Source organism: Perca flavescens, chromosome 18 (assembly GCF_004354835.1).
Source record: "Perca flavescens isolate YP-PL-M2 chromosome 18, PFLA_1.0, whole genome shotgun sequence".
In the NCBI taxonomy this organism is placed as follows: Eukaryota; Metazoa; Chordata; class Actinopteri; order Perciformes; family Percidae; genus Perca; species Perca flavescens.
In genome coordinates this window covers 26,154,077-26,169,419 of record NC_041348.1, presented here as the reverse complement: position 1 = coordinate 26,169,419, position 15,343 = coordinate 26,154,077, and the positions used below count along the sequence as shown (strand labels likewise).

At 39.1% G+C, this 15,343-nt stretch overlaps 1 long non-coding RNA gene across 4 annotated transcripts in view; it reads left to right on the top strand.

The window, feature by feature from the left end:
- The window catches only part of LOC114572944 (uncharacterized), a 194,976-nt gene that overhangs the window by 165,935 nt on the left and 13,698 nt on the right, over positions 1-15,343 (top strand). For all 4 annotated transcript variants that reach the window (XR_003694838.1, XR_003694839.1, XR_003694841.1 and 1 more), the window contains exon 2: positions 9,646-9,720. This is a non-coding gene — a long non-coding RNA (uncharacterized LOC114572944). The remainder of the gene's footprint in view (positions 1-9,645; positions 9,721-15,343) is intronic.

Genomic DNA, 15,343 nt, shown 5'->3' with positions numbered 1-15,343 from the left:
GGCAGCATCCTGCTAATATTATCACCACACCACTGCGCATTTAACGCCTGCACATAATGAGTCGAATATACTGGTAAAGCAATTACACTTACATGGCTTTGCTTAAGATCTCTCCTTATACCCAAAACATGTATCGAGAAAGTTTAATGAGACTTTCTTTTACAACAATTGCGGTTATACTCGCGCACTACTGTATATCAGAGATGGGGACTCGAGTCTGAGACTCGGACTCGAGTCACACTTAAGTCGCACAAATAGTGACTTCAGACTTGACTTGCGACTCGACCCAAAAGACTGTATTTCTATTTTCTTTTATTGGCGCGTATACATTGGGGAAACATATGACGAGCTGCATGTCCCCTGGCCTTTGCCATAATGTGCAACGTAACGCATGCGCTATGCCTATGTGCGCGCACTCACATATAAAAAAATGCATTGACGATGGTGACACCAAGTCCTCCCGGAGTTGTACCTTTTGTCATTAGTTTTGCTTTCAATAACTTGTTAAACAGTGGCAGTAAGCCAACAGCTACATGCAAGGTGTGTGGCACCAAGATAAATGACGCACCAAGGATCAACAATGTCGAACTTCATCAGGCATCTCAAAACGCACCCAGATAGGTCAGTCACTCTCACACTAATGTGAAAGAGACGTTACATTTAGCATATATCATCACAAGTAACAAGCTAACCATCGCAAAGGTTTGTGCTAATGCTGGGAATAGGCAATTTTTATCTTTATAGTTTCTTCAATACAGATGTTTCCCTCAAACTTTGAACACTGAAAAATGTAACGCATGATGAGGTTGGGCTTTACAGCCAGTTAGTAACACAGACAAACATGTATTCTTTGGTGCAGATACCAAAATGTTGAAAAATACAGTTATGAAATTGCAGTAGACCCCATAAAGTTCCATTTTGATACTGTACTGTATGGATGGTACCTACAGGACATGCTTTGAATTCATAAGATTTAACAGTAATACAGTGGTAGGGACAGATCAGATGGCCAGAGACTTGAGACTTGACTTGGACTTGTGGTAAAGACTTGAGACTTGACTTGAACTTGCCCCTCAAAGACTTGAGACTTGACTTAGACTTCCAAAAAATCCCTTGTGAACATCTCTGCTGTATATGCGCAAACACATTTTTAGAGCAGAACTGTCACGATGTGCTTGAGCTTGATGCAGTTTATAATTAAATGCTGTAACCTCATGGGAAATTCAAATTGCAGCCACAGGTAAAACAGAACAATCTGCTCTTCTTTATGAGCACAGAAAATGCTTCTTTTGTATAGGTGCAACATAGAGAGAAAAATAATATACATTTCAGATTTATTGGCAATTTTTAGTGACTTTTTTTTTATTTATTTATTTTAAATTGGAAGAATCAGGTAGCTGTACTTTTCTTGGTCATTTGGTGTCCACATCCTAAATCAAATAAATCTTAACGAAGAAAGTTGAGTATAGCTTTAACACTTCTGCTTTTAGACTATTTTTAGGACTTTATTTTTTAGCTATTTAATTTGTATTTCAATGGATTTTATTTTTATTTAAATGATACTAAGTTAAAAAAAGGCTCTTTTTTTATATACATTTCTTTGACATTTCACATATCTTGTTGCAGTTAATATGTACAACTTAACCAGTAGTGATTCTAGGGTCTGTTGGGGCCCTAGGCAAAAATTCCCAGGGGGCCCCTCAAAGAATAAGATAAGATAGACTTTATTGATCCCACACTGGGGAAATTCAACTTATAGCTCAAATGCAACACAAAAAATAAGAAAAATACACATTAAATATACAGTAAATAGAATACAAAAATACACATTAAATATAAATAGAATATAAAACTACACATTAAATATAAATGGAATATAAAACTACACATTAAATATAAATGGAATACAAAAATACACAACAAAAATATAATAGAAAATAGTGGTAATAATGGTAAAATGTACACTATAAACACTTCTTTTATATGCAGGTGGCAAGAATACCCACATACAAATGAATATACAGATGAAAATGAAATGGCATATTGCACAGGTTACAGAAGAAAGTACAGAGTAAAGAATAAATAGCTATACATAGTGTATAATATTTTTCACCCTTGGCTCATGTTATTGTTAAACCAGTGTTCATCACTTTTATGTTTTAAACTCTACAAATGCTGCTTTCGGGCCTTGGATGTTGCCAATGCTGCCACTATGTCCTCCAGATCCAAGACCTTCGCACATTTCGCTCTATTAATAATTAATAATGGATTGTGTAACTTCCTGTTTTCATTATCAGCTGCATTTGGAGGGGGGACTTTATTCTCTTTTACTGCTGTAAGAAACTTCAATAATGATCATGAGGAGAGACAAGAAAGTGATATAGTATATAATACTTATCATAGTAGCATGTTAATAAAGTCAATTCAAAATGCTTTCACGTTAGAATTAGAATTATTTGAAATGTTCTCCTCGGACACAGCTTTCATTATTCATAGCTTTCATAGCAGTCATAGCTTAGCTCAAATATAGCTTTCACAGGGTTTTTACCGTTATAACATTACAATACTTTTTGCAAAGTCAAATTCAAGCACTTTCAAGGTGCATTTTCAAGGTTTTTAAGTACCTATGACGTGCCTTATATCATTAAAAAGTTAAAACACTTTTTTCTACATTTATATGTGATTAGTTATTGTATTTGTTGTCTTCAACGCTCGTTGAAACTGTAACCTTCGGGCATGTTGTCTGAACAGACTGACAGGTCACACGCACAGTGGAAAGCGAGTGAACGAGCTCATTAAAGTAATGGGCGTGACTTTTTCTTTTTTTTTTCTTCACGCACTCCAGGCTGCTGCTGCAGTCCCCTGGGGCAAGCATAGCTGCGGACTGCTTGCTAGGTCAGCTAGTTAACAAAAACATGAAAGAATAAATGCCATAAGTCATAACATTAATGCTAGCTAACTAAAGTTATTCAAGTGTCTTCCCCATAGTTAAGGCTAAATGATTGCATTCAGACGTTATATACTACTGACATGCACACATATTCCAAAACCATACAATGCTCAGCTCATACTGTACTAGTCTACAAGAAACAGGCTGTTTTTACCTAAATAAAGTAGAGGGAGAGACTAGCAGACAGCGGGTAAATAATTTATGTAAACTTATAAATCACCACTGAAAACATGACAACATAGTTCATATTTGGTTGTGTATATCTAAAGTAACATTCCTAAAATGTGCATACCTCTAAGCTGGTGGTGTGTTGACAGCTGCACTGTAGTCATTTCCCTAGTGAATATATTCTGCATAAGCAGGTTCGGAGGTTCTTATTTTTTGATTGATTAATTGAAATTACTTTATGAAACTGACAATCCGACAAGCATGCCCCCTTTATGCAGCAATTGGTGAGAAAGTATGCAGAATTCTTTCTGTAGCTCTTCTTCACACTTCTGTCACTTTTTGTGTGTAAGAACGAGTGCCACACAGTGACTGAACCTCCGATGAGATACTGAAAGTGTACGTTACCACAATTTTTTCGATTCATTGCGTCGAATCCCTCTCTATGTTGGCCGGCTTTTCACTCCGCCTTTGAGTGAGGCCATTCAGAACAAATATAAACACTTTTGCCTTAAGACTTGTTCAAATGACACTTTATATGACCTAGTTAGTTTGGAGCATACGGATTTTAAAGCTTCTGAACCATTCACCTACAGTATTTTGTGTGATCGTCTCAGGACATTTGGTGTGGTGAAGATATGGTTGTGTTTGGGCGCTATTATTATTTTCTTAAATGGCTAATATTGCCTCATAATTTGACACTCAGTCTAGCCTCACTCTCAGAATGTAACCTCTCATCATTGTGCAGCCCACGTGGTGCTTCGGGTGGTCTAAGTGTTCATGTTTTCCACTCTAACGGCTCTTGAAATCTCTATTCTGGTCAGGTTTGGTTGAACTTCACGAAACCCTGCAGTGGATCATCATCCATCTTCTATTAATGTAGAAAGTCATTATGGCGGCATTAATATAGAAATGAGCCCTAGGCTTTAATGCTTTAATTTGTTTTTTGGGGCTGCCCGGCAATCATCATCTCATCCCCAGACTTAACAGCCTCGTTCCATTATCTGACCAATCTCCATGGAAGCATGAATGGCCACTCTTCTCTCACTTAGTGTGTGTGTCAGATGAAGATAAATCATGATCTGTGTGTGTGTGTGTGTTGAAGAGTTATTGTCTGTTTAGTCTCTGGGGGTTCATTGTGATCAATGAAGATCTGCCCTCTTAGTTTTGCCCTTTTGATTGGCTTTCAACCAGAGCAACAGCAACAGAGAGCCAAACGGTTTATTCTCCTCATTTATCTTTCACAGCATCTTGTTCTGCTTCCCACAAGGTGGTGTGTGTGTGTGTGTGTGTGTGTGTGTGTGTGTGTGTGTGTGTGTGTGTGTGTGTGTGTGTGTGTGTGTGTGTGTGTGTGTGTGTGTGTGTGTGTGTGAGCAAAGGACAGTATTTATTTTTTACTTCGCTCCGAGATAGATAGGTCATAAGTCACTGTGACTTTTTCTTTGTTTTCATGAATGATTCAGCTGGCTGACAAACTAATAAACTACCACCGTCTCAGTGAGAGAATCAAACCACCAACAGCAGCAGCAACGCAAGAGTCCACCAGAGTACCTCTTCAATACTTTATGTTCTCTGCTCCCGACTTCAATTTAAGAGAAACACTGAAGAGATTGATAGAAAGATGCAAAACATTTGTTTTCTATCTGCGGCTACAATGTCGAGGGACTGGTTGTGAATCATACTGACTGCAGGTTTATCGTTCAGCCTGTGTACGTCTGATTGTCTACTGGTCCTCAAAAAATCGTTGTGCACAGAGCTGGCATTTTAATTAGTAAATTTAGTTTGAGGTCTACTAAATGTTATTTCTTGGTGTGCCTTTGTTAATGAATCATTTATCAGTTACTTGAAGCAGACCTGTATATTCTATGCTACAACGTATCCTTTTAATGGGGCATCGTGGTGTCTGTATGGCGAAGATCCATATAATAGATCTGCAACATCCCCCGTTATTCCACCCGGGGACCTTCTGTTGTAGAGACCTGACCGATGTCTCTTAGACCAATACGGACATCAGTATTTGAAATTTTTTTTTTTTTTTTTAAAGAATTAGGATTCGTACTGAGCGTATATTATACACTTTCTCAAATTTACTTCAAACATATCTTTCACGTTTCTCTTGCAAAATCTCTTACTAACAGTATCGACCAACAAACACTGATACCGATATATCAGCAATAAGCTAAGATCGTCCGATATACGGCTTGATCTCTACTTTGTTCCCTGTCATTTAAGACTTGAGTTATTTTTTAGACTTAAAAGCAGCAAGTTCCTTTCCAACAGCGTCAGTGTCTGAACAATCCTATGCAATACAATAACCCTTCAACAAATACTTGAGCAACTTTTAGTGATAGTTCAGTGGTATTTTAGCCAAGAACATGTTTTTGATTTAACTCTGTGGTTTTTCAGAAGAACATTAAAGCCGTTCAGTACAATAAGTAACATGCAAAACATCAAAGCTTAACTAATCCAAAGCAAACTTGTACTAACTCCAATTTTAATTCTTATCAAAATAGTAGGTTATCTATCATTTTTTTGTGTAAATCAATTGTGCAGTACGATACACTTCTGAAGGTTACTGAAGCCTTCATTGTATACCCATCATATGCACAAATGACCTGAATTTTGGTACTATTTTTAATAATCGAGTGACATTCAGATATGACCTTATAAAGGGAGTGGGAGGTGTTTCATTGTCCGTCATTTTCCCCTGACACGACCACTGCCACAGGGCAACACAGATCCCTCTCTTCTCTTTCCCCTCTGTTCAAGGTGTGTGTGTGTGTGTGTGTGTGTGTGTGTGTGTGTGTGTGTGTGTGTGTGTGTGTGTGTGTGTGTGTGTGTGTGTGTGTGTGTGTGTGTGTGTGTGTGTGTGTGTGTTCTGCTCCTCTGGTCTCCAGAGTGGTGACATTCGAAGGCGAGCCGTGCCATGCCATGCTAACACCCGGACTTTGTCCTGACATTTCCCTCCTGCTGGCTCCCTCTCGCCTGCCCGCTTAGCCTCTCTGTGTGTTTGTCATGAGTGTGTGTGTCTCATGAGTGTGTGTGTATGCGAGATTTCTAACCCACTGTCAGTCTTCTACATTCAAAGAAAAGGGCTCAGCAGTTCACTAATGGCGTTGGGTCTGGAAATTGAAGTGTATAAAGTAATTTGCTGCTGTGGGAATGTGTGTGTATATATACACTATGTGTGTATACCGTGTGTGTGTGTGTGTGAGAATGTGTGCACTGTAGCAGCACCCTTTACAATTTGCAAACTAATTGATATTTTAAAAAGCTGCCGAATGAACATTGAGGTAGAAATATTAAAGATCAACAGATAAATGATTGAATGAACATTTCAAATATTGACATATTTGTACATACATTTTCATAAGGCAAACATTCTTATGAAGATCTAAGTAATGTGTATTCAGGGTTTAAGTCAAAAGCTTAGATTGTATTTTATTCTGTGGATGTCTGTCTTTTTTTATGTGAAGACATAAGTAATACAACTTTATGAATACATAAAGCATGTTTATTGTAAAAAGATGCAATATAGTGTGCTTCAGAAAAGATGAAAGATACTCACAAGAACACACACAACAAACATGATAAAGCAGAAATTAAGAGATTAACATTTACATATTAATTTACAATGCTGTTGAAACAATGTTAATATTCAGACTTCTGAAAAATAAAGCCAGGTTTTAACTTTGACATAAGCATTAACAATGAAAAGAATTCTGACAGACCATCTGTACGTTATACATCATTCACTATGGTTAAAGGTAAAGCACCCTGGTGTTATCAGAACTGATTTGTGATTCAAATGCTACACACAATCCAGTATTGGCTCAAAACTTGTTCTGACACACTCCAGCTGTCCTAAATGTTCTGCCAGGAAACAAAGTTAGCCGTCCACACAGTCGGAGCAGCCGTGGGGATTGACTTTAGGCACTGAGGAGTGTGAGCAGTCCTGACCGACTGTCTCGCAGAGATACTCTGTCTCAGGACCTGACTTGGAGGTCCAGTACTCCGTGGACCGTTGCAGATCTCTGTGTGCCGCGGGGAGAGCATGTGGTAGATGGAAGGAAGAAGCTTAGATACACTGCGCTGGCAGCCAAGGTTGGAGAGTCTCTGTAAGCCCTGAACAGGTTGGGGGACTGTGGATGCCTAGGCACATTCGGAAGTAGTTTACTCATGGCAGTTAGGATTTGAGTACAGGGATTACAGCAGGACCTGAGATCAGCCAGAGGCTCCGACTGAACACTGGTAGAACAGCAAGGAGCTTTGAACATATATCCGAGATATGAGTCTGTGTTGCAAAGGGGATGTACAATTTAAAAAAGAAATGGTATTGATTAAAATTGTTGTGTTCATTTACTTTAAAGGGGCCGTCCACCAATTTTACACATCAAATTTATTGTTTGGTCTAGTTTATAGACATCCTCAAATGTCTTGTTTTTGTCACAACTCAAAGATATTCAGTTTACTGTCCTAGAGGAGTGAAGAAACTAGAAAATGTTCACATTTAAGAAGCTGGGATCAAAGAATTCAACAGATTAAACGATTAACCGAATAGTTGGTGATTAATTTAATAGTTCGATTAACTAACTAATCGATAAATCTTTGCAGCTCTAGAGTAGATGCCTTCCCCATATATCCGCTCAGTGTCAGTTGATGGTCCGCCTGCTCACATTGTGTCTCGCTCGCTCTGCAACAAATCACTCTTCTTCAAGAGTTCATAGGATTGAATTATTTAAACCTTTCCAGTGTTATGTTATGCTGTTGTATGTTACAGTAGGGGCAACTCCAAGAGACTGGTGTAGAGAAGAATAGTGCTCAACTTTCACCAGGCATGCAGAGAGTCAATATCAACCTTCAAAGAATGTCAAAGGGCTCGGATACTTTTATCTCACTCTGACAAACCTAATTTACAGGCTGCTGACTTTGCTCTGTTTTTTGGCAGCTGAATTGATGTTCATCTTTCTCAGCTCCTGTTGTACTTTTTTTGTTAAGTTTAGTGAGTTTGTTGTTTGCTTATACAGTATAGTCTTGAGTGCGTAGTTTCAAGTTTTCAAGGTTGTGAAAAGTAACGGTGTGTTGGATAAACATAAAACTTTATCTGGGAGAGATCATGTCATTTCAGAGCGTCGTGTTGTAAATAAAATGTTCCAGTCGCGAGCTTTATACAATGTACAGAGCCTCCTCTTAGCTCAAACCCTAAAGGTCAGCTCATTGTTGCTAATTGTGGTCTTAAGTGGAAATCCCTCCATTAGAGGAGTGTTTTAATAGCAGTGTAGATAAATGTCAGTCTAATCAGTGCTGAGATTTAAGGGGGGTTTAAATGTGAAGCTCAAAAATGAATGTGCTGCTGTTCGCTGGATAAGACCACATTAATATCACACAATCTCAAACATAGGCCAGACATGTTTTAACCGTCACTTTAACATTATTCTTGGATTAGTAATGTATGTCTTATTAAATTCATGAAGTTGTTCATATGATTATGATTACCAGCAGGCTTTTTTTCAGAAATATTTTCCTAAAAATGTATCACATTTGTCTGAAGGAGTCTTATTAGGTGCTCTTTTAACTTCTCCTATTCTTATTATTTCGTTGCACATTGCTTAAAGCAATATTACTAGATTTTTGGGTCTTCTTGGCGGCAGTGAAAGAAGCTGTTAACAAAACACTGACCTATTATATCGGCAAATGTGCAAACAACTTTCTATATTACACACAGAGAAAACATTGGCATTCATCTGGAGTTTTTGTCCACCTGATAGAATAGAGTTTAGCTCTATTTCAGTCTCTACTACATTCCTGTGGGAAATATCTGGATCTTTAGCTGCTAAAGTCTCACTAAAGCTGCTAAATGTTCACCAGCTAGTCGCTAACTTTGTCTGCCTTTTGTGGCTTGATGAGAGGGAACCCAAACAGTAACGTGTTGCAGACCATAAAAAAACAAAAACAATGAGCTGAACGATGCTAAAACGCTCCATGGAACTGAGGGGAACTGCAGAGTCATTGTGATAATAATTACACTTAGTCATCTCATCCATTGTTACTATAAAAATGTTGATTAGTGCAGCTTTAAATTGTGTATTTTGTTTCATTACAGCCCGTTCTCACCCAGAAAACTGCCATATGCACAATACCAGGACCCTGAAACTGAAGCAGCTAAATGGAATTCATCCATCCTTGATTTTAGTATTTATTATGCAACAAGGACACAGAGTAGTAGGTTGGGGAATTAATCATTTTGTTGTATTTAATCACCTCGGGTTGACAAAATGGCCATTCTAAAAACGAAAATCAATACAGACAGGCTTGACTGCGCACATATAAGAGCCAAAGACGAGGCAATAAAAAAAGCTGAGAGAACGGCTCCAATGTCACACCGTGGTCATTATATTCTCATCGTCCTCCATCCATCATTTCCCCACCACTCCTCTGCCATTGTCTCTGAGTTTATTCACGTCAGTACTGTCGTGAAGTCGGCGCTCTGCTAATGATGCTTCTCCTCTCGCTGACCTTTCTCACTGCAGAATGAACGAGCCGCTGACGTGTGAGAAGAGCTGCGCTGACATGTTGGCCTCTGCAGTGCTTTTCTATAGTGCCTGGTATTCTCACACACACACACACACACACACACACACACACACAAATATGACGGTTTATCAGCAGCAGTCCACACACTTTCCATGACAACTTCCTTCTTTAAGGGAAATGCATGTGGCAAGAGCAATACATGTGTGCTTATGTAGATAAAAAGCCATGGGCGCACACACAGACACACACACACACACACACACACACACACACACACACTCACTCTCACTCTATATAGATCGGCGAGGTCAGAGAGTTGACAGCATCAGGATGACCCGGTGCTTCAGAGAGGATGTCAGGTCAGAGGTTTTGGGTTCAGTCTCTGTACGATCACATCTGCTGACTTAACGTAGAAAAAAAAATCCCACAGACTTATTGCTCAATACGACACAACAAACCGGTGTGGGGTTGATAGTGTTGGTGATCAATACAGCAATGCGGTCTTTTGGGAGCTTAAACTAGCACGTCAAGCTGTCGAGATAAAGGCTTCTCAAAGAGAAAACACCTGATGATGATTGATTTTCCCCACCGTTTGCCAAAAACGTAACTAACAAGGGATCGAAACGGAGTTATTTAGTCATTTGTTTTGATTATTAAATGCGTGAAAAATAATTAATAATACAAAAACGTACAATATCCCCTATTTAGCCGTTCATTAGCATTTTTCCTCACTTTCCTTCACTATTTGTTACCTGATGCATTTTTGAGCTGACTCAAGAGAAGCTCTTGGGTACTGTAAACTGCAATGATCAGTGCCCCCTTGGAGCAGGAAGAAAAATGTGTGCTACGAATGTTTTTGAAAACAAATATGCCAATTCAGGTATTTTGCAGATATCCAGGTTTATCAGTAAAACTCAGTCATAGCTGATCCTTAACCTTTTAGTGCATTTGCAAGGAAACTTAAAAAAAAGTCATGATACTTTTCATAGATGAGCTGCAATGTGTTTCTATTCTCTATATTGAGACATAAATTTGGTTAACTCTCTCACCTCCATTAACGTGCAGTGCACAGCCGCTTCCCTGAGCTTCTCTATGGAAAGCATCCAGGTCTCCCATGCCGTAGATGAGGCAACGTTGCGAACAAGGCTATGTCTAATTTTAAACCATAACTTAGGAGCGAAAGATCAGAAGATTTTAATTTAAAACAAACAACCTTGTTTGTCTTTAAGGCATGGAAACTTATTGCCATCATGATATATCTCAGTGTTTTGAGACCCTGTAACATCACATAAATGCTTTTTAGAGTTCTTCCAAATAGAACAACTGCTTGTGATGCATGACGTTTCTCAGCTTTGTTTAATTAATGAAGCTAGTCAAACAGTAATTTAATTTGGATCTGCTCAGTATTTCGCTCACTCTCTCAGCTGTAAACTGTTGTTGCACTCTATTAACAAAATGGCTCTTCTGGCTCTGACTGTCGCAGAGAGGAAAGTGTGGAAAGAATCACAAAACTTTAAACAGAGTTTGGGTCCAACAGTAGTCATGTTTCCATCTAACTGTCAAGCGAATTTTAAGCAAACTTTGAATATGGCGCAAAAAAGAAAATGTGAATTAGAAGCGCTTAATAAAAAACTAGACTACGCAAAGCGTAGTTTTGTTACAAGTTGACGTTACGCATGGTTGTAGAATGCAAACCGGCATGCTAAATCAAAGAGTTTAGAAGCTAAGTTCTTTGGCTAAATGGAGAGAGGTAGCATTGTGCAAGTTGGCCACCTGTGTAGAATACAGGGTTGTGGCAGAGACATTTGGTGTCAGTAAGACACCGGTACACCGCTGTGTATACGCGATGTACACGGCCATACGATTCAAGCTGTTGAACCAATTCGTCAATTTACCCGACGTGTCTGAGGAACAGGCAACAGCGCACAGCAACTCCACTACGCACCTTGTGCCACAAGTGTCCGGGCGCACTGGATGGGACCCATTTCCCCGATCCTTCCCCTATCCGATGGATACCGGGACTATAGTCATGTGACTACGTCACAACTTATTCGGCAAAGCTGTTTCCGTCTCTCATTTTGCGCATTAACTCTTTTTCGAAAAAGGCAAAAACCACCTCAAGCGAGCGTAAAAACCTTTTTGCGAATTTGAGTTTTTTTTTCGAATTTTGTCGTTTCCATCAACATTTTCTAATGCGATACTTCAAACTACGCTGATGGAAACACGACTACTGTGTATCTCTGTCTTTGAAATCATTTTTTTTGTATTATTGTTAGTCACCAACGATTAACGAAATCACTCTATCACATACTCTAAAACTGCAGTATACGAGGATCACTCTTAATGCACCTTAGTTTGGGAGTGTGTGACGTGGAGCTGCTGCTCTGTGTGTCACCGTACCGCTTCACCTTTTCATTTCCCCCCTCCACTGGGCTGAGACATGGAGGCTGGCAGGTCACCATGGGAATGTCAGGGATGATCGCAACTTTGTCCCCAGACATGACAACGAATCAAAACCCTGCAGCTGCTGGAAAATGTGTTCACCCACTTGATGTTTTGGAGGTTTTCTTGTGCTACAAAATAGTTGAATGAATTGTATTCATGTAGGAGGATCATGGGTGCAATATTTACCCATTTGGTTTGCTTTACTTCCCTCGAGGGATGTTTTATCCCGGGTCCACTTAATACATTTTTTACGTAAGATGTTTTTTTCTTCAGTGTGCTGCAGTTCAGTACCTGTGTCACTAATGGATGTCATTGCATTTTATACTTCCTGTGGTGGAATATAAAGCATCCCCTTGTCTTTATGTGAATTATGACACAGTCCGAGCGTGATCACACTGATTTGCACCGGATTTCTGTTATAACGGGAGTGGAAAAGGCTTAGCTAAGACTTCAAATGGACTTGTTTATTAGTCTATAATTGATCACTGACTTGTTCTCATAAAGCCACACCTTATTCCACGTTGACTGGGTCTCTTCAGCTTAACGTTACCATTTATTTTTCAACAGTTATTAAGGAACAAATGCCGCTCAGTATTTCATAAAACCCCAAAAAGATTAGAGGTGATGAGTGAATGATGCTTTGTCCATTACATCAATAAACCGAGTGACCAGGAAAATAGAAAAACGTGTACAATGTAATGCAGCCAGATTAAAATAGTCCTGTAAAAATATTACCGCAGGCAAAAACATGATATAATGTGAGCTGTTTTGCACTTTAGAATAGTTTTTGACACTGTATTAGAGAGGTTTAAATTGAAGGTAATTTGTAGTTTATACTGCAAGAAGGAGGTGAAATTAATCAGTGTAATCAAATCAATTTTCAGCTTCTAAAGATCTCCAGTATGTTTGCGTGTTAAGGAGAAAATGGATCTCGTTAAGCCAGTAATAAAGCAGTGAAAACACTGAGCTCTCTTGCAGCTCCCTGACTAAACATCCCTGGTCGTTGGCCCTTAAATGGCAGCTTAGCCGTAAAGAGGTTTAACTGAGATTAGTTATAATACCTGTGACTGTAGGGTGATAGGCAACTAAAAGGTGAATATACAATAGAATTGTGATCTGTTTCTATGGTGTATAATATTTTAAAAAGCTCACTAACATTTAATGGCTCAATGTCAAGATTTAGTGACAGAGATACAGCTGATTGTTTTTACACTTTTCACAGTCTCATTTCCTCCCATGATAGGTTCACACTCAACTCAAAGTTACATGACTTTCAATAATGGCATGAATCAAACTTGATGTTATTCAATATAGGTTATTGATATTTGTTCATAACTTGGTCAAAATCAGTTTTCGGACGTCCTCTCGCTGGAATTAAACATTTCCATTAGCCCCCCCTCACAGAGAGCTGCTTCAGAGTTTGCAGACATGTCTGCTGAGACGCCGGCAGAGAGGAGCAGCATCATTTAGTCCTTTTTAGATAAATCACAGTTTCCAATACCCTGCTATATCCTATTGGTACACTGTCCAGCGTAATGAGGCATGGCGTCTGGTTGGTTGAGGTTATGGCTAAAAACTAAATGAATGCAACCATATTGGTATGAATTTTAACTGGTTGCCCGTTGTTGTTGTAAGTCATTTTCAGTCATTTTCGAGGCCAATTTTCTTCATAATATGGAAACTTGAGTCCTATCCAAGACACAGTCCTTTCCAGTCTTGTCCCTTGTTTGTTGTCAGGAGGCAACTTGATGTACAAGTTGACCCTGAATATTATTGGACTTTGGGGATTAGGAAGCCAACTCTTGATTTTGCTCCACAAATCTGAGAAAGGGTTGCAATGAGGGGAGAAGTTGAACTCGATTCTGTGCAGGTTCTTTGTGTCCATACAACGAGGAGAGTGAATGAGAATTATAATTCTCAGCATCTCTGCGCCGTCTCTCTCAGACTGTCTGACAGGTAGCAGGGTTGATAGCAGCGGGGTTTGGGCAGAGGGACTCAGGGAAAGCATTTCAAACAAGACCGGGCCACGCTTTAAATTAAAGAAAGGCCCTGAGAGGGACAGAACAAAACAAAGAGGAGGTCGAGGGTTTCCACCATCACTCACTGCAGTTTTGGGATCAATAAATAATTCTAAGTTTGTCCTCTTTAAAAAGAGGCGGTGAAATGAAATGCAAACTTCTGATTGCGTCTTTATTAGAGATGCCAATGACCTTCTCTACGTGCGTATCAATACACCTTGTATAACAGTCTGTGTCATTGAGCTCCAAATCCCCAAAGTCATCTGATTCACATGCACACAATGAACAATACACTATATTGTGCAAAAATATTGACCATAGCCAATGGAAATGATAATACAAAATTCCCTTAAGCGCTGAGCTGTTCCTATGCAGCAGCGTGTGCATACACAATGAACAAAATATCACATCTCCGGCCGCTAACATTGGGAAGCTGCAAAGAATCTGCAAACAAAAGAATTACAGAGGCTGGAAACAGAGCCGCAAACGTCCTGCAGCAAATGTAAGAGCTAAAGATTAAAATCGGAGGAAAAAAAAGGATGAATGCATAATCAAGGAATCAGTGACACTTACAAATGAGTTCAGAATAAACATCTGCGAGATAAAGCCAATAAAGATAACAGCGCACAGTTGATAAAAGAAAAAGGGTTGCAGACATCTTCAGGCTCTTCTAAACGGTGCGAGGTGTGTCCTCGCCGCTGCCTAATCAGCCTAATTACCACCAATTATCTGCTTCAAATTGCTTGCTGTCAGTTTGAAACGTCCATAATCAAGATCAACAGCGAAACAGATCATTATACTGTAAAGGTTGCCATTATAGTCATCATCTCTAAACTGTATCCCCTTCTGAGGTCAAGTCAGCTCCCGTGACGATAATGAGGTTTTCAAAGCTAATTGAAATAAACAGCCCAATTATGTCAAAGTGAACGAGTCTGTTGGCTCTGTGGAATAAATGTTTGGGTCACACTGAACAGTGACTGCTGGTCAGACAAGTGAAACAGCTCCGTGAAGAGGATTTTTGAGTCTTTTTATAATTTGATAAACATTGTTTGCTCGCTTTTAGCTTTTTAACGACAAGTCATATCCAGCTATAAATTTAACTTTTTAAATGCAAGCAGTACAATTTCTTGATTTATTTTTTTTGGATGCATTTGTCCTTACCGGGTAGGGTACCGGTCCAGGAATTAGTTGGTTTCCTTCATTTATTATTTAATTTATGTACAGTATAAGA